This window comes from Cervus elaphus, chromosome 12 (genome assembly GCF_910594005.1).
Source record: "Cervus elaphus chromosome 12, mCerEla1.1, whole genome shotgun sequence".
Taxonomy (NCBI): Eukaryota; Metazoa; Chordata; class Mammalia; order Artiodactyla; family Cervidae; genus Cervus; species Cervus elaphus.
In genome coordinates, this window is record NC_057826.1 from 11,735,920 (window position 1) to 11,755,096 (window position 19,177).

Here is a 19,177-nt window from a genome sequence, read left to right on the forward strand (position 1 = left end):
GAGAAGCGGAAAACAACATCTGCTGAAAAAGCTCTCACAGCTTCAGGGAAGGACTACAGTTTTAAGCTTTAAGTGAGAAAAGAAGAGCTAATGCCAAAAAACTCCAATAAACTACATGACTGAAGAGACTGCCACATTCCTTTTGGATTAAAGGTAATCAAATATTTTAATTCGTTCATACAATCCTTGAAGCAGCAGAGACAGCTGTTCCCTACATGGAAGAGGGTCTCAATTAATCTACAGCTGGCTTAATTTTCTGGCCATTCTATCAAGGGAGAGGGAAGGAGAAAAAGGTAGAGAGAGAGGAATGCGAAGTTTTTAATGACTTCTCTGCAACTGCACTCTTTCATCTATTGATTACATCTAACAAGCAGATGTACAGATGAGGGGTGGTCAGGCAGTGGGGATGTACATGGCACCTAAAAGCTGGGCTAAAGAGCCAATCATATTCCCAAGTGTCTGCTGAAGGCCACTTCACATTCCATCTGCTCCTGGTTTGCAAGTACAGATTTTACACCTTGCGGGAATGGGTCATTTGCAGGAAACCTCCTGCCTGCTGCTGCTGTGTGACCACCTGGTGTGTCCATGGACCATTTGTCAGCTGATGAACAGGACCGACCTTAGGGAACTGGTGCACGCTCAGCTACCGGAGTCCTGCATATCATCATCATCATTATCTTTGAATTCTTCCAACAGCTTTCCTTGCAGGGCCTTAAACCATGGACCTAATCCAAACTCACGGGAAAGATAGGATTCATGATGTTTTGCAAATTACAGGTATGGCAGAGTTCCTATATCTAAATAGTCACAAGAGTCCCCTTCTTCATCCAGCCAGCCAGTGCATGCTCAGTTGTGTCCAACTCTCTGGAACCCTGTGGGCTGTAGCCCCTGCCAAGCTCCTCTGTCCATGGAATTTTCCAGGCAAGAAAACTGAAATAGGTCACCATTTCCTACTGTTGGACTCCATATTCTTTTATATTTATATATCCTGAGTGGCTTAGTTGGTAAAGAATGTGCCTGCAATGCAGCAGACCTGAGTTCGATCCCTGGGTCAGGAAGATCCCTTAGAGAAGGGGATGGCAGCCCACTCTATTATTCTTTCCTGGAGAATTCCATGGACAGAGCAGCCTAGCGGGTTTCTGTCCATGGTGTTGCAAAGAGTCAAACACGACTGAGTGACTAATACTTTCACTTCACTTTCATATAGCCTTTATTTCTAATTATAAATCTAATACATACTCAACATAGAAATTTTAGAGTATGAATAACAATATAAAATCAGCCACTGACCACTACCTGATGATAATCACTGTTATATCTGTTACTGATAATATAATCCTTATACCAGATTCAAGACACTAAACCTCTGATAGCCAATAAACACTCAATAAACCTGATCTGATTTTTATTAGGGGCTTCCCAGGTGGTGCTAGTGGTAAAGAACTTGCCTGCTAATGCAGGAGACATAAGAGACACAGGTTCAATCCCTGGGTTGGGGAGATCCCCTGGACGAGGGCATGGCAACCCACTACAGTATTTTTGCCTGGAGAATCCCATGGATAGAGGAGCCTGGTGGGCTATAGTCCATAGGGTCACAAAGACTCAGAGATGACTGAAGAGATTTAGTATGCCTTTATATTAAGCTAAATTAAGTGTAATATTTCCAATATTTAGATAATTAATTTCTAAAGCAAGAGATTATTGGTATAGATTACCCAAGAGACAGAAAAGGTGGGAGGAGATGAGAACAATGGAGACAAATTCAGTATCTGCCTTTAGTATAGGTCACATCCTTCCTTTTGACTGGGGATCAAGGTTTTGACCTTCTCTTGATACAAAGATGGATCATGTTATCTCAAATATAGGCTCATTCAGCTATTCAATATAGTCCTCTCTACACAGTAATAGGACTAAAAACAGGAAATAATTCTAGACTTAGATTTGAGTCATTAGAAATTTTTCTTTAAGATTTTTTTTTGTTGTTTATAAACTGATTTTGGCCTTCCAATAACATGTATTATGGATTTTATTTTTGGAAATCTCCCATTCTATGTGGTGCCTTTAGTCTATTTTTTTGTACTGAGATTCAAAAACTCTCTTATACTTAATGTCTAAGTGAAATAGCTTTCTGAGACCTCAGTGAAATAAAGAGCTTGGTTTTAAGATCATTTAACTCATTATGCAAAATGCTGGGCTGGATGAAGCACAAGCTGGAATCAAGATTGCTGGGAGAAACATCAATAACCTCAGATATGCAGCTGACACCACCCTTCTGGCAGAAAGCAAAGAGGAACTAAAGAGCCTCTTGATGAAAGTGAAAGAGGAGAGTGAAAAAGTTGGCTTAAAACTCAACATTCAAAAAACTAAGATCATGGCATCCAGTCCCATCACTTCATGGGCAATAGATGGGGGAACAATGGAAACAGTGAGAGACTTTATGCTTTGGGGCTCCAAAATCACTGCAGATGGTGACTGATTGCAGCCATGAAATTAAAAGATGCTTGCTCCTTTGAAGAAAAGTTATGACCAACCTAGATAGCATATTGAAAAGCAGAGACATTACTTTGTCAACAAAGGTCCATCTAGTCAAAGCTATGGTTTTTCCAGTGGTCATGTATGGATGTGAGAGTTGGACCATAAAGAAAGCTGAGTGCCAAAGAATTGATGCTTTTGAACTGTGATGTTGGAGAAGACTCTTGAGAGTCCCTTGGACTGCAAGGAGATCCAACGAGTCAATCCTAAAGGAAATCAGTCCTGAATATTCATTGGAAGGACTGATGTTGAAGCTAGAACTCCAACACTTTGGCCACCTGATGCAAAGAGCTGACTCATTGAAAAGACCCTGATGCTGGGAAAGATTGAAAGCAGGAGGAGAAGGGGACGACAGAGGATGAGATGGTTGGATGCCATCACTGACATGATGGACATGAGTTTGAGTAGGCTCCAGGAGTTGGTGATGGACAGGGAGGCCTGGTGTGCTGCAGTCCATGGGGTTGCAAAGAGTTGGACATGACTGAGCGACTGAACTGAACAGAGTTCATAATAAAATTTTAGACTTATAAGGGCTTTCAGTCTTCAAAATCTACTAAATCTAGCTGTGGTAGCATAGATAACATTTTAAATCTGTTTAAAGGTTTCTAATTTGGGGATTTTGGTTTGTTTTCATGGGGAAAATGTGAAAAAAAACTATGGGGAATGACTAATATCCAGTTGCCAACCTTTATTTTGCTAATTAAAGATGCTACAGATAGTACCAAAATACTATATTTGTAAAAGAAATTGATTTTAACAATAAAAAAAACCCACATAAAATATAATCTCAAAATATAGGGCAGTTCTGTGAGTTGAACCTTGTGAAAACTCATGATATTGTCCTTACTTTTCTCATTTCACCATGGATCAGTGAATGTTTTGGCCTAGTTTGATGCTAGTTTTGGTTTTGAGCTTGGGAATCAGGGTTATTAACAGGCCTAATGATCTTTCCTGCATGTAGAAAAGTGTTATTACTGACCATGTATCCCTAAAGCACACATATGTTGAGTGCGTTCCATGAGCTATTGGGTTGGTCAAAAAGTTCATTCAGAAAAAACTGAAACGAACTTTTTGGCCAACCCAATACTTCCACAAATTGTTTCACCATGTGTCCATCCTCTCTTAGTTGGTCCCGCGGTGACCAAAGAAACAGAGAGCTATAGATCTGACCACCAAATGGTCAGCAGTACACTGGTTTGTGTGGCAACAATGCCCAATGGAAAGAAGACAAGCACATTTTCATACAGTTCCCCTGAATTCTCTGTTGAATGCTATCTCAGTTTAACATTAAAAGCTCTGGGCTCTTTAAAAAAAAAAAAAAAAACTGATACACAATTATCAGTAAAATAGCATGAATTACGGATTTAGGACACTCAGGATTTAATTCCAATCCTAAAAGAAACTAAGTCAGTGACCTTGAACAAATCAATTTACCTGTGTAGGTTTTAATTTTGTCACCTGAAACAAAATCGTTACAATGAACTCTAAAGTTCTTTAAGCTTACAGTCTTAAAAGTTATGTAAACCTTAAGATTACAATTAAAAAAAAAATGAAATGCAAAAAAAAAAAAAGAAAAGCCTTTATCTTTATGGGAGTTTAAAAGAGGAATTGCTATGTTTAATTTGATAGTCAAGGTCACCAAGTCATATTTTGACCAAAAATCTTACTAAGAACACATTCTTCAAACTTGATAAAGGGATTAGATCTAAAGAAATTTTTAAAAATAGAATAAAAAAGTACCACATGTCCAGGGAACTCTACTCAATGCTCTGTAATGGCCTATCAGGCCAAGAATCTAAAAAAGAGAGTCAATATATGTGTATGTGTAACTGATTCACCTGAGAATAATACAACATTGTAAATCAGCTGTACTCTAATAAAAAAAAAAAAAAAAACACCACGTTGTGTGTCTCTTGAAACTTGCTTGACTTTCATAAGGTGTATCTTTATTTTATTATTCCCTTGTGGCTCAGCTGGTAAAGAATCCGCCTGCAATGCAGGAGACCTGGATTTGATCCCTAGATTGGGAAGATCCCCTGGAGAAGGGAAAGGCTACCCACTCCAGTATTCTGGCCTGGAGAAGTCCATGGACTGTGTAGTCGGTGGGGTTGCAAAGAGTTGGACACGACTGAACGACCTTCACTTTCACTTTTCGTCTTTATGTTAATGTTGTAAGAGATTGAATTCCAATGCTGCTAAGTGAGGGCGCGCTCTCCCTTGCCTGTGAGTTCTCCCTCTTCCTGCTGTGTCATCCGTCACGTCCCCTCTGTCAGGCTGGCCGGTTTCACCTCTTCTAGTTACCTAGCTGGTCCCTGGGGACTGAGTTTACTCCTTCACTTTTATAGGGAATGATGACATGTGAATAAATAAAGACATAAACAAGCAAACAGGCAAGTAAACAAACCAACCAACCACATAGGAGGATGCCAGGCTGGTGCAGCATAAAGGGAGAAAAAGACAGTCACTTTACTGCATTTGGCTATGTCCCTATTGGGTCATCAATACTGATTAATTTATCCTTGTTTTACTTTTGTTTTCTGTAAGCCCTCTGATCTCAGAGGCTTTTAAAACACTAATTCTAAGTTAATCTGTTTTAAAAGTCAATCCGAGCACCTCCTATCCCCAAGTACGTCCAAATGTCTTCCTTTTCTCCATCAGCTCTGCATTTTGTTTTTGCTTTCTTTTGGAGTCCTGGTTGAGAACTTGACAACTCCATGCAAAACACCACACCGGGGAGTGGGGGTGGGGGGGTCTTGCTAAAGGAGAAAGCTCTTAATGTCGTTACTTAGCATCCTGGCTTCCAAAAGTTAATCTTGGCTCCCTCTGGGGTTGGGATGCATTAGGATCTGGTTTCATAGTTTACTTGATGTGGTTCATATACAAGTCTTTCCCACAGATTTCTCATGTTAAAGATGATAAAGGGACTGAGCATTCATTTATGGAATCAAATCCTTAAGTAACCACCACTTCTGCAGTAACTCTAAGCGTGGCTTCGTACCTGTGTTTTCCTAGTTCTGCTCTGGTCTCATCAGATGCCAGGAGGTGGAACACTTTCTTATCCTCAGGATATTGGATGCTCCTCCTGGCACTCTACTGTATAATCCTTTTTCTCTGACATTCTGAAGACTAAGACATAAATAAATGCTTCTGTCTACAATGCTGGAAAGAGTCCTATATACTGCTCAGTCGCTCAGTCATGTTGGACTCTTTGTGACCCCATGGACTGTAGCCCGCCAGGTTCCTCTGTCCATGGGATGTCCCAGAGAAGAATACTGGAGTGGGTAGCCGTTTCCTTCTCCAGGGGATCTTCCTGACCCAGGGATCGGATCCACGTCTCCTGTGTCTCCTTCATTGGCAGGCAGATTCTTTTACCACCGAGGCACCTGGGAAGCCCATTACTATATACCGTGCCCCTTCAATTCTGTTCTCTCCATTCACTGCCTCTGTCACCAAGAATTTTTCTCACTTTCCCCACAAAACTTACAAAGCTACAAATCAAAAAGTACAGGGAAAGAAGAGGTTCTCAGCAAGTTACAAATATCATATCTCAGTCATTTAGACGTTTGTCAGCTCAATAACCCACAGCCAAGGCTTGGGGAAGAATTACTGGGATGTGACACAGTATGTGGGCTGGAGTTCAAAGAAACTGCTGCCAAAGAGGTCTAAAAGCTCGGAGGAGGCAGCCCACACCCCAGCAGAGGCACAGAGTACAAAAGCCAGGTCTGCAGAAGGAACGGCAAAAATCAAGCACTTACAAAAATGTCAGTGGACATGCTGTGGGGAGGGGACCCAGATTTTGTAGGTTTGCTTATTTTTTTCATCTTGCTTCATATGTGAGCTAATGGCATATTGAAAACAATGATGAGAAATGAGCGTTCAATGCCCTTACATATCCTACGTGCTTAGCGGGGAACTCAACGAGTATTTATTAAGCTTGACTATAGCGTAAAGAATCTGTCTACAATGCAGGAGGTACAGGAGATGTGGGTTTGATCCCTGGGTCGGGAAGATCCCCTGGAGAAGGCAATGGGAGCCCACTCCAGTGTTATTGCCTGGGAAATCTCACAGACAGAGGAGGCTGGTGGGCTGGAGTCCATGGGGTTGCAAAGATTCAGACACAACTGAGCAGGTGGTGGATGATGGATAAAATGGGCAAGAAGGATTCATCTATTTAAAAAAAGAAATGAGGGACTTCCCTGGCAGTCCAGTGGTTAAGACTTCACCTTCCAAGCAAAGGGTGCAGGTTTGATCCCTGATGGGGGAGCTAAGATCTTATACTCCTCATGGCCAAAAAACCAAAACATAAAACAAAAGCAATACAGCAACAAATTCGATAAAAGATTTTTAAAGTGGTCCACATCAAGAAACATCTTTCAAAAAAAAAAAAAGAAAATGACTACAAATTCCTAACTTATCAGATTTCTCTAGATCAGGGTTCAGCAAACTTCCAAGCCCAGCTTGATGTCTGCTTTCTCTTTTTTGGGGGCCACTTCACACAGCTTGCGGGATCTTAGTTCTCTGACCAGGGACTGAACTCAGGCCCTTGGCAGAGAAAGTGCAGAGTCCTAACCACTGGACCCCTGCTTTTTAAAATTAAGTTATATGGAATCACGGCTAAAATCATTCATTTATGTACTGTCTATGGCTGTCTCTGTGTTATAGCAACAGAGTTTGGTCATTGTCACAGAGACTGTGAGACTCTCAAAGTCTAGAACGTTTACTTTCTGGGTCTTTACAAAAAAAAAAAAAAAGTTGGCTGGTCTTTGCTCTGGGTGATTAGACTGACAGTTTGAACACACAGCAATAAAATATTGCCATGCCCCTCTTTTAGTAAAATAGCTAAGATGAAAGCAGAACTTGACAGGAAAGGGTCCTCAAACATTTTCAACTTTACAAATTTTCCAGTTTAGGCTTCCAGATCGGTCAGGATGGATATAACTTGTAATGAGACCCTCAGATGCTGAAGCAAGTACACTTGCCTTCTCAAGAGTCTAATAAAAGCAAGCACAGCTTTCAAAAGGTACTTTCTATTTCACTGTGAATTTTAGTTCTCAGTAACTCCTTTAAGATTCTTCGCTTGCGTAGGCAAGTCAAGGGCCTAGAAATGGTTTGGGGTTTTTTGTTTTGTTTTCATTTTTTCTCCCCCCCCCTTTTTTTTTTAATAAACATTTGAGACATAATACAAGGATGTGGGGGAAATTAAAGAGAAGAGAAATACATGAGTAGGAATTTAAGAAATGTGAAGAAAGGGGCTAAGGGAAGAAACACATCCTCTCAGATACACGTTCACTTACTCTGTTGCTTTCTATCAGCTGTAACGTCTAAAACACTGTGCTCTGAAGAACATAATCATCTTGGAAATGAAAACACAGTGTCTCACCAGGGTTCTCCCTATGAGCATCTATTCTTAGAGTCCTATGTGGTATAGCCGCTAAGTCATGTCCGACTCTCACGCTGTCATGGACTGTAGCCCGCCAGGCTCCTCTGTCCATGGGATTTTCCAGGCAAGAATACTGGAGTGGGTTGCCATTTTCTTCTCCAGGGCATCTTCCCGATCCAGGGATTGAACCTGGGTCTCCTGCACTGCAGGCAGATTCTTTACCAACTGAGCCACCAGGGAAACCCTCTTAGAGTCCAAGCATCAGTTAGAGGTGGCTGTTACCTGATCAGACGTTCTCAAAAGGTCTGGTGATGAGCAGTGAGACAGAAGCCCCCACTGCACAGATTATCACCTAGGTGACATCGAGAGGGACTAATCTCCTGTAAGTGATGGTTTTCATCCTGAATACTGGCACCATTCCATCTCCCAGGAAGCAAGGGCAAGTCATTTAAATCATAGTTGTTTGGATAAATCATCACTAAACAGTTTCATAACCCCTATCAACCAAGGTTTTCATAGCTTTTCAGATGCACGATAATTAATCCATCTAACAAGTATTTACCAGACATTTAATAATTAGTCCATCTAACAAGTATTTACCAGACATTTAATATGCTCAATATACAAACCTTCCTTCATTATTATTAAAGAGGTAGGTAGCTATATATATGTGTGTGTGTGTGTATATTGATGTGTATATATATACGCATCAATGGAGAATACTATATAATAAGAGTCAGTATTAATGTAGTGATTCCTGTGTGGATTTGGGGCCAAGCTGGCTTGAGTTCAAATCCCATTTCTCCTGCTTCGTTCCTGTGTGGAACATTTGTTTAGCTCCTCTGTGCCTCAGCTCACTCACCTTTAAAATGGAGATGACGATAAAGCCCCTCATGGGCTTGCTACAGGGACTAAAGAAGTTAACAATGTAAAGTCTTTAGAACTATACCCGCCTATAGTAAATGCTCAGTGAATACTTAGTGAAGGAACAAAGATGGGCCAGTGGAACACTTGAAGCCCTAGACATAACTTCAAGGGACTTTACTCAATATTATGTGTGCTGTCACTGAAAGCTGACCAGAGGGGCAGGTAAACGTGACATTAAATCAAAGTTAAAGATGGTATCATCAGCATCTCAGTCAGAGACTCTATCTCATCAAACTAGAAAGGCTAATAAGATCCACACTTTCCTTTTTAACTCCCAGATTTCTCAAAACTCTTTCACAAAGCAGCAATTAAAGCATCTAACAGTAAAATTATTTTTTTACTGCATTTTCTGTGATACAATAGTTCTCATGCTGTTTTAAGTATTAATGTACTAGTTTATGAAAAAATGTGGAAGTAAAGGGCACTCATACAGTTCACTGTGAAGCTGGTTAATTATCACGCATCAAGTGCTGTAACTAAATAAAGTTCATTATATTTTAAAAGTTAGAAAAACATAACTGAGTAATAGAATGATGCTGCACATTATAATTATGTACTAAGAAATGCATCTATTATCGTCTTTGCAAAGCTCAAGAAACAAAATTTGGAAGCCTAAGAAATATCCTGTTCATCTTCAGTGTTACTAAGGGAGGCATTTTTGGCAACTCTATTTTGAGGAAACAAAATTAGTCAAAGCTCCACAAACGAGCAAGTCACAGTTCTAAAATTTAGCTCTCTAATAAGTGTTCAAGCCCAATCCTCTGTGCACACTGCAAAAGAAATAAAAGTTATCCATTTCCTAACAGATCTGGGGTTGAATCTTACCTCTGCCAATATGTGCAGGCATGCAACCTTGGAAAAGCAAGCTTTGTGAGCCCCGATTTTCTCAATTAAAAGATGGCCACAATAGTTTCTATGCTGTAATAACTGAAAATGAGATTTAAATAAAAATACCATGCTTGAATGCACCTGGGCCAGTGCCACGTCAGAGCCAGCTCATGATCTCTGATTGCTACGTTTTCAGGAATTTTCCAAGTCGGTTGTTAAAACACAGCCATAATCGAATACGTTAGATGAAGAACAAAGGTAATAAAAGCTTAAATCCCATTACTTTCTAATTACTTTACTGTGCTTTACGATTATGTATGCTCTTGAAATCCTTGGTATCTATCACATCTGTATGGTGAAAATGTGTGCTCATGAGTGTTACTTCCTAATTCTGAGTTTAATATTGTCGTATCAGTGGCTTGAAATCAGCCAGATTGGGAATGTCTTATAAAACAGAAACTGCCACATACTACAGATTATGGTTGTATGTATCCACGTGTGTGCTGGTTGTATGCATTTATGAGCACACTGCTATATCTGACTGGTCAGCAATACCCTCTCCCTCCCCCAATCCTTCCCCCACTTTCTTTACCCGCCTTCTCTCTTTTCCCCCTTCAATCTCTCCCTTTCTTCCTTCTAAGAAAGTTCTGAGTCCACAGAGCTCACACATTTCCTCTTCCATTGCCCTTGTTCTATACCCCTAAGAATAGCAGAGACCTACACGGACATGACCGAAACTTCTCATCATAAAAGCATCTGCCTTGAAACACTTTCTCTTCTTCAGGTTAAAAAAGATGGACTTCTTAATCATAGGACCCTATTTCAAAAATCAGTCTAGCAATTCATTTTAGACCTATTTTATACTCTTGTTCAACCTCTGTGGGTGAGGACACAGCTGTTGTAACAAAGATTCATTTTCACACTCTTAGTATCAGACAAACCAAAGCATTCCAAGTGAGGCAGCAAATTCCCTGAGAGTTCACAAGTATAATCCAGTATCTGAATAATTACCTGGGTACTTTCTTCTACCTCTCTCTCAAGAAATTCAAACTCACTTCTCAGAACTAAATCTATTGTGTATGTCTTATTCTTTGGAAAGAGAAATACATAAAGAACTTGGGTCTGAGTTAAAGTGTTGGCTCTCTAAGGCTTCCATGAATTAAAAAATAAAGTAAAATATATATCATTTGATTAAGAGAGATCAAAAGATAATCTTACCTTGAAATATGCATGAGGTAGAACCAGTGAGTTTTTTTTTTTTCTTTCTCTTGGATGACTTGCCAAACACATTCATATTTTAGGTTAAAACACATTAAATAAATTTCATAATCAAGTACTTTCATATTTTCGCAAATTCCTCACTGATTCAGGAATAGACAGTGCTCTATACAGCAGAAATGATAATGCTCCTCAGTAACATTTGCTGAAAAAATTTTCTTTTGATCTGTTCCTGAAGAAAACATTTAACTAGAAGATTGATATTATATGGGAAAACTCCTTGGAAATTTGCTCTTACACGAACTCCCTTTGACAGGAAGATCATTAAATCATGCCAAAGAAATCAACAAGGGTTTCTTATTGTTGTTCACGGGGTGGTTGTTTAGCTATTATCATTAGTAGTTTCCCACTGTAAGTTTCGCCTTCTTAGCCAGGTAAGAAGCGCAACTTATGACTTCCAGATGCAAACCAGTTATCAGCCTTACAATTCAACTGAAAATTTGTTTTGCTTCTTTGTGAAGTTCCTTAAGGGCAAGGTTAAAAGTAGAAACAGTAGGGGCATGAGAAATAAAGGGAGAGGATTTCAAACCACATATTACAAACAGAGAACAGAATCACAGAACAACACCAGGACAGTGGACTCCAAGACAAGATGGCAAGACAGATGTGCCAGACGAGACACATGCTTGACCGCTGGGCCAAGGAAAGCAAACACAAGAACAAAACCAGAGAGAGATGCTGCGAGAGCAGCTCTTGGGGCTGCTGCGTGCCCCCGTGGAAATCATAATAAAAATGAGGACCCATGAGGTTGTAACTACAAAGGAAAGTTACCCCCACAACTCATACACTGGACTTGCTGGGTCAGCCTGGATGTGTCATTTGGATGAAACACAGAAGATGGCATCATGACAGCCCATGCACTGGTGATGGAGGCCATGGTTAGTTAATTAGCTACAGAACCGTCACTGCATGCCACACAATGATCCTGGGCTTGTCCGGAAATAAAAGATACAACCAATAGTCTATGTCCGCAATAAAATTCTTTTTATGCCATCTGAAATTTGTGGAGAGGGATGTTCCTCTGTTCTTTCGGCATGTTTTTCTTTTATTATTATTATCATTTTCTGACTCACTTGTCCTTTTTTCAATAAAATGCATGGTCATAAAGGGGAGAGTAAAGGCAAGTGGCCTGTGCAGATATAAGGAAAAATAAAAAGGAGAAAGGAAGAACATTAAAATAAAAAAATATATATATAGTAGAAAGAAAAGGAAAACAAAGTACTTCATTCTTTTGTACACAACTTTCTTGGTTTTCATTGGGGTTTGTTTTGTTTTGAGTATAAATATTGGCAGGATTCACTGAAGGGGGAGAAATTCGAGATTAGGATGGCAAGAAAAGATTTTGTTGCCTTTGTTGATTTGTATATCTATATATCTCTCAGTACAGAAAGAATAATGACTCATAAAAGTATAGCAATGAGTTAAAAATAGCCATAATGACCAAAATACTAAATATGAATCAAAACAAAATAAAGTAAATTGAACCACCAAAAATTCATGCGGCACAAGATGAGGTGAAAAAACAGAAAATGTTCTTCAAATACATACGAAGTATATATCTATTTATATATATACACAGGAATGTGCATATATGGATAGATATATCTGTATAATTTTTTCTCTCCACCCCTCCCAAGGATAACTGAATTATGGAATCATCATTATAATTATGATAAAGAAGAAAACAAAACCTAAAAGAAATTAACATGCTTTTTTGCCAAGTTAACACAGTATCATGCATGTCTATGTTGGCGGATGTAAGGATGATGGCGTGAATTTCTGTGTAAACACATGGCTGATGGAAGGGGCTGTTGTTAATCTCTGTTTCCATTAGTCTAATACAACATACTGTGTCCACATATATAAGGAATGATAGGCACTACATATTTAGTATACACACATACCTAAATATATATGTGTATACACAGTATATGTACTGGGGCTTATGGGAGAAAAAATAGAGAACACAAAGAATCAAAGAAAACCCATTAAAAATCTCTCTTTAAAAAAAAAAAAAATCTCTCTTTAAAAAAAAAAAATCTCTCTTTTTAAAACCCAATCCCTCTTTATTGAATCGTTTTCTCAGGGAGGGCGGACTTGCTTAATGACTGCATTAAGCTCACTCCTTATCAACTACTTGCATTGGCATTTGAAATCAGGAAGTTCTCATGAGTCTGGTTTAAAATGTTCTCAACCTGTCCATCCTTTGCCTATTACCTAAGAAGCTCTAGGTAATACTGTATATGTTCAGAACTAATTTTTCAATCATAATGAATCAGAAATTCTGTGCCCCCTACTTAAGGTGTAGAAGAATGCTCTTTGGGGTTAAATAGTGCTGTGCAAGTTGGCATGATCTGTGATTTTTCTTGCCTGACTTTGGATGGGTATGCTAAGTGGGGAATTAAGAGACCTCTGCTTCGAGTACTGATAACATTCCAGGCATTTCCATTCCTTGTCTACACTGTTTCTTTTCTTCTTACCCCTCCTTTCCTCTTATTCCTCTTATTTTTGTATCTGATTTCCCTAAGAGACTATGAACTCCTGGAAAGAGTCTCCTCGTTTGTCTTCCTGGTATCTACTCTCGTGTCTATACACAGTAGTCACTAAAGATTATCGCATAAATAACTGATTTATTAAACTAGCAAATGGAAAGTTACATGTTGATATTATTGATCCCTTTTCCTTTTCAACATCACCAAAAAATCTTGGGTAATGGAGATAAATAGAACTTTTTTTCATTTGTATAGTCTTTTGTTATTAGATTTATTTGTTTTGGTTATAAAATCTATTATAATGATAAATCCATGAACACATTTTATGTACACTATTCCTGTACTATCAAGTGCCCAGTTGCCAATTAGTAGATTTTTGTATACTTATGTTTTTATTCTTGTTCTAATTTTCAAAGCATTTTACCATTAGGGATTTAAAGGCCACATATTACTTAAAAATTAGATTGGGCTAGGATGGAGTTGGGTTATAAAAAAGTAATACAACTTATCACTAAGTGAGTTAATGAATAAAGACAGAAACTATCCCATTAAATTAAGAACATTATACACCCATGAATGTACTCTATTTAAAAATTGGCAGGACTTAGACTAGATCTACATATGTGACTAGTTGCTTGCTTTACATACATTGGATATGTATTATAGCTCAGATCTCATACATGTTCACAGTCAATAATGATTCATTAATGAAATTTACATCTGCTTGTATTCCTCTTTCCAAAGCTAAAGTATTTCTCAGATTACTTCTATTTTACCTTTATTCAGAATATTTTTAAGCAGACCCTAAAATTCAAGGTGAAATCTGGGCACCGTGATACTCAGACATTCCTACAGCATTTTAAAAACATAATTCTATTTATATTTATTTATCTTTGGCTGTGCCGAGTCTTCATTGCTGCACAGGCTTTTTCTCTAGTTGTGGCGAGTGGGGGCTTCTCTCTCGTTGCCGTGTGCAGGCTTCTCATTGTGGTGGCGTCTCTTGTTTAGGAGCGTGGGCTCCAGGGCATGCGGGCTTCAGCAGTTTCAACACGTGGGCTGAGGAGTTACAGCTCCCGGCCCTAGAGCAGAGCCTCAATAGCTGTGATGCGTAGGCTGAGTTATTCTGCAACATGTGGGATCTTCCTGGATAAGGGCTCAAATCCATGTCTCTTACACTGGCACGTGAGTCTTTACCACTGAGCCACAAGGGAAGCCCAGTGGCATTTTATTTTGGCATTTACTATTCTACTATCCACTGAATAGCTACTTGACTGATGATCCTTAAACATAATTCTATTTACCAATCATGAGTTTCCATATGGAAAAATCTAAAGTTAAATAAAAATCAATTTCTTTGTAATAAAAATGTATCAGTTGCTAACTCGTAGAGCTTGCTAGAGCCACTAATGACAAAATGCATTTCTGTAAACCCTGAAGATTACCAACATCCTATTTAAGGTTGAGAATCAGCACATTTATTACTTTTCCTCTATAAATTCTGAAAAATAATGCTCTATTTCTTCCTATCCTTTATTAGAAAACTATTACTGTCTTAACACTTCAGTTGCACTTTCCACAACGTCCCAGCAAATAAAAACTCTAAGGATGTGGCGAGCTTTTAACAACTCAGTGCCAGATTTTCATATTATAAATAGTTTACTGAAGCACCTCAAACTGATAAAGACTAAGAACCCAGGTCCACCTGGAGAACATAAACAGGGGTAAATTCTTGGTGTTTCGCCAAATTTAAATTCCCCTATAATGGGTTGGCTATCATAGTGTGACTAACAAAGAGGAACAAAGCAATAACACCAAATGCAAATGTGAGGACTGTAGAGTTGAGGCGTGAAAGTACATCTGAGAAGCACTCTGGGAATAGTAATTATTTTGTGATCTCAGATTACTGTCATTAGTTTAAACATCTCCCTCAATCCCACCATTATGGAAGTTGTTTAGCACAGTCCTATTGATGGATGAACGTGTTTCATCTTCACTTCCTGTTACTGTCTGCCCTCTGGTGGAAGTGCTGGTCCCTTAAGATGTGATCAAAGGACATTTAAGGTAAGTGGAGGCAAGAAACCTGGCTAATCGACAACTAGAAACATGTATCCCCGGATAATGGCTGGATGAATCAATGTAGTTGTTAATTACTGCCATACCCACTGCTTAGGTGTAAAAGGCATTTCTTTTAATTTTTTTTCCCTCTGCTCTATAAACCCTGCTCCCAGGATTTTTCCAATCTTAAAACCATAAAACAAAAAATTCAGACAATTGGTAGTTTTTAATTATGCAAAAGCCAATCTGACAATACATTCGTTTTGATGGTTTTTTATTTTTTTCCTAAAGATGGAGACACTGGGCATGGGAGTTGGGGGAGGGAGAGAGAAGGAATGAAAAGTGGATTTCATCACTCTGAATTTTAGAATTCATTCCCATATTTTAGATCATGGAGGCAAACCTTACTAAAGATCTTAATTTTTATTTGACTTCCACAATCACATGAGAGAATCCCATTTCCCAGCTATTTGAATTCATAGTTATTTGAATCCTCTCCAGCTTGTTTATTTTGTTGTTGCTGCTGTTGTTGATTACAAAGAGGTAATCAACAATGAAACATGCATTTACTGCACAATTTAATATCAATAGAAGCATAGTTGGGAGGAGAGGCATTTATGTGCAAAGACACAAATCTGAACTATTAAATATTTCTTTTGTAGGGGACACAATTAATGTTTACAAATTTGGAAAGATAAAATCCTGATCCTCAACTTTAGGTACTTAAATAGCTATTCAAATATTCTTCTGAATATTTTTATTGCTACAGATGGACTAATTATCATTTTATAGTTCATAATTTCAATTCTGCATTCTCAAAGCAAATGTTCAGAAAATGCAATTTTCCCTGCAACTCACTATAAAATGATCTAATTCTCAGCAAAAGAAGGGATGCGGTAGAGAATAATTTTTTCTAAAAGAAATGTGGATTTTGTTAGGGTGATACTTACTTGTATGAAATCATATATCAGTTTAAACAGGTTTTATTTCATTGTTTAAAGGGAGATGAAGTGAGAGATATGGAAAATCTCCAATTTTAATTTAAGATTATGAGGTATTTTGAGAATCACATAAATTCAGTCAGCAAATACTAATTGAGCTTTCATTCTGTGCCTTGCTCTCGTGATTTAGCCTTTTTAAAAAACTCATTTACATATGTTCCAGCAAACATATATAGAGAAAATTTGAGATCTAATGGATTTATGAGGTTTCTAGACTATCATCAGCCAAGCTAAAAAAATGTAAGTGGTCCCTAAACGTGATATGACTAAGCTACACCAAACCAGGGTGATCTCTAAATGCCAAAGTGCGTTGTCAGTATACAAGTCATTTGCTTACATCTGACTCAAACCCAGCAGCAATAAAGTCCATTTTGATTTAAATAAAATTAAATATGAAAAATCATTTCATTTAAAATTTGATGCCCATATGAAAACAAAAGTTGTTGAATATAACATATACTAGACTGCCCAAATTATGAAAAGCAAGAACATCTAATGGACCTAAATTAATCAGGAAAGACCTTGCAGAAGTGAAATGCCTTATAACTGAGAAAGCCTAGAAAATTATAAATTTGCTAACATAGTGAGAGAAGATAAGGTAATTTCAAGTATGATACAAGATTAGCCAAAGTTAGTGTATTTACAGTAAATATCAGGTCTAGAAGAGAAAAAAATTTTAGGAACTGAGGTAGTGAATAAGAAGGTTCAAAACTAGAATTTTAATCGCAGTATTCACATAGAATCTCACGGCTAGCAATTTACGTCAAAATTATGTAAAAGTCACCATTATCTACAGTTGCATGGGCAATGGAAGACTTCTCTTCAGGCAGTGCAAAATCTAGCTTTGGAAACAACTGGTTTGAATGCTTCTGATTTTTAATCTGCATTATTTCTGGAAAATCTGAAGGCTATAGAGATATTTCTCATACAATGCAAAAAAGAACTTCATAGCTCTATGCATGTAATCTTCATCAGTATAAATCAGGCCCCCAAGGCAAAGCCTCTGCATCAACAGGAATATCTATCTCCTTCTTGCATTAAATATGCCTCTGACTTTTCCCCTGTGCATCTGAATCCCTTACCAGGAATACTTTATGGAGTTAAATTTAGAAAGAAGAAACATTCACTCTTCAACTGTGATCAGTTAAATAATCCTGGGCAAAGGGGGTTAACACGTCTCTTAGCTGGTATTGTTAACTCATTTGGGATGGGCTCTCTGTCACCTGGTTTATTTATATATTCCCTTCCATCCTCCCTTGCAGAACACAACAGATTGTTTTAAAAATTGTTTTTATTCCACTACCTGCCCCGTGTAATTATATCACTCAAGAAATGCTGGTATTGAATTTCTGTCGTCTGCTTTTGAATCAGATGAAACACCTGCACAGCCACTAAAAAAGCAAACGGACTTAGTCTGGGGCTTTTCAGGTTTTGCCCTGTTTATGTTTGATACCAAATGGTAACGTATAGTCACAACCTGGGGAGCTGCAGATCTCATGAATCAGAGATCTAGAAAAGCCCTCTGTCTTCTGATGGAAGTTGCTATGGAGATGTCTGTTGTGTGTATGTATGTGGGGGTGTGGAGGTAGCAGGGGAAGACAGGCGTGATGATTCAGAATGATCAAGTCTAGATTTTATAAGAAGACTTACAATCTAAAGATCTGATAAACATTGTTGCATATATATAGATATCACTGCTGTGAAAGCAAGAAAACCTGATAAAGGGTAAATAGGGAATCCAAATTAAAGTCTAAGTATCTTAAATTATTGGCCCCAATCAATTAATTTAACATACGTCTTGGAGAGCATGCCATATTCATAGCTAAATTCTTAATATCTCACACATACCTGGCATATACCAGGGACCCTCAAAAAATATTTGTTGAACTGAATTCTGCGGGAGAGGTAGTTTAAATAGTAAAGCTCTATATTCTATTTTCCAACAGCTCATTTGCGAAAACCCTTAGAACAGGAAGGAGTCAAATCTGGAGATGAACTGTATCCTGCCTGAGGGCTCAGAAATATTTATTAAATGAATGAAAGAAAATCTGTTCTGGTATGGATTGGATGCATCCTCCCTTTAGAGTTAAAACCTCACTTAATACAATATTATGACTCAAAGTCTGAAAAAAAAATCTGACTAACCAGGTCATACTTACTTTCCTCCCACACAACTGAGCTTCCAAAGAAACAGAATACACTCCAGAAAGAAAAGGACCTACATATCACTGCTTTGTCCCTATGCTAAGAACAAAAACCCAGAGAACTTCCTGGATCCAAAGCCACTTGCAAGACACCAAGCAGTCAGGTTTCTACAAAATCTGTAAATCATTTTAGGATAACAAATGGAAGATTTTACTTTTGTTATACTAATTTTTTTCATGAATCTCAAATTTCTCTAGAATTAACAAAAGAAAATGTTTAACGGCTCTCCTTTTCTTTTAAAGAAAAGGAAAATAAAAATAAAATAACCCAAACAATCAGCTAGAAAATTCTATTTATTTCTCTTAGCCTTTGAAGAAATAAGATCCTAACCCAACTCCAGCTTTGAAATGCTATTAAACATACACAGAAATTCGATGATATCTGTTCTCTATTATATATATAAATGTAAATTTTTAACTTATAGCAAGTCTCAAAACAGACGACTTGGGAAAGTTGATAGGAAATAATTAGGGACTGCA

General features: G+C 38.1%; 1 protein-coding gene across 14 annotated transcripts in view; it reads right to left on the bottom strand.

Annotated features, from left to right (window-relative positions):
• The window catches only part of NRXN3 (neurexin 3), a 1,774,776-nt gene that overhangs the window by 39,855 nt on the left and 1,715,744 nt on the right, over nt 1–19,177 (bottom strand). The window lies entirely within an intron of this gene.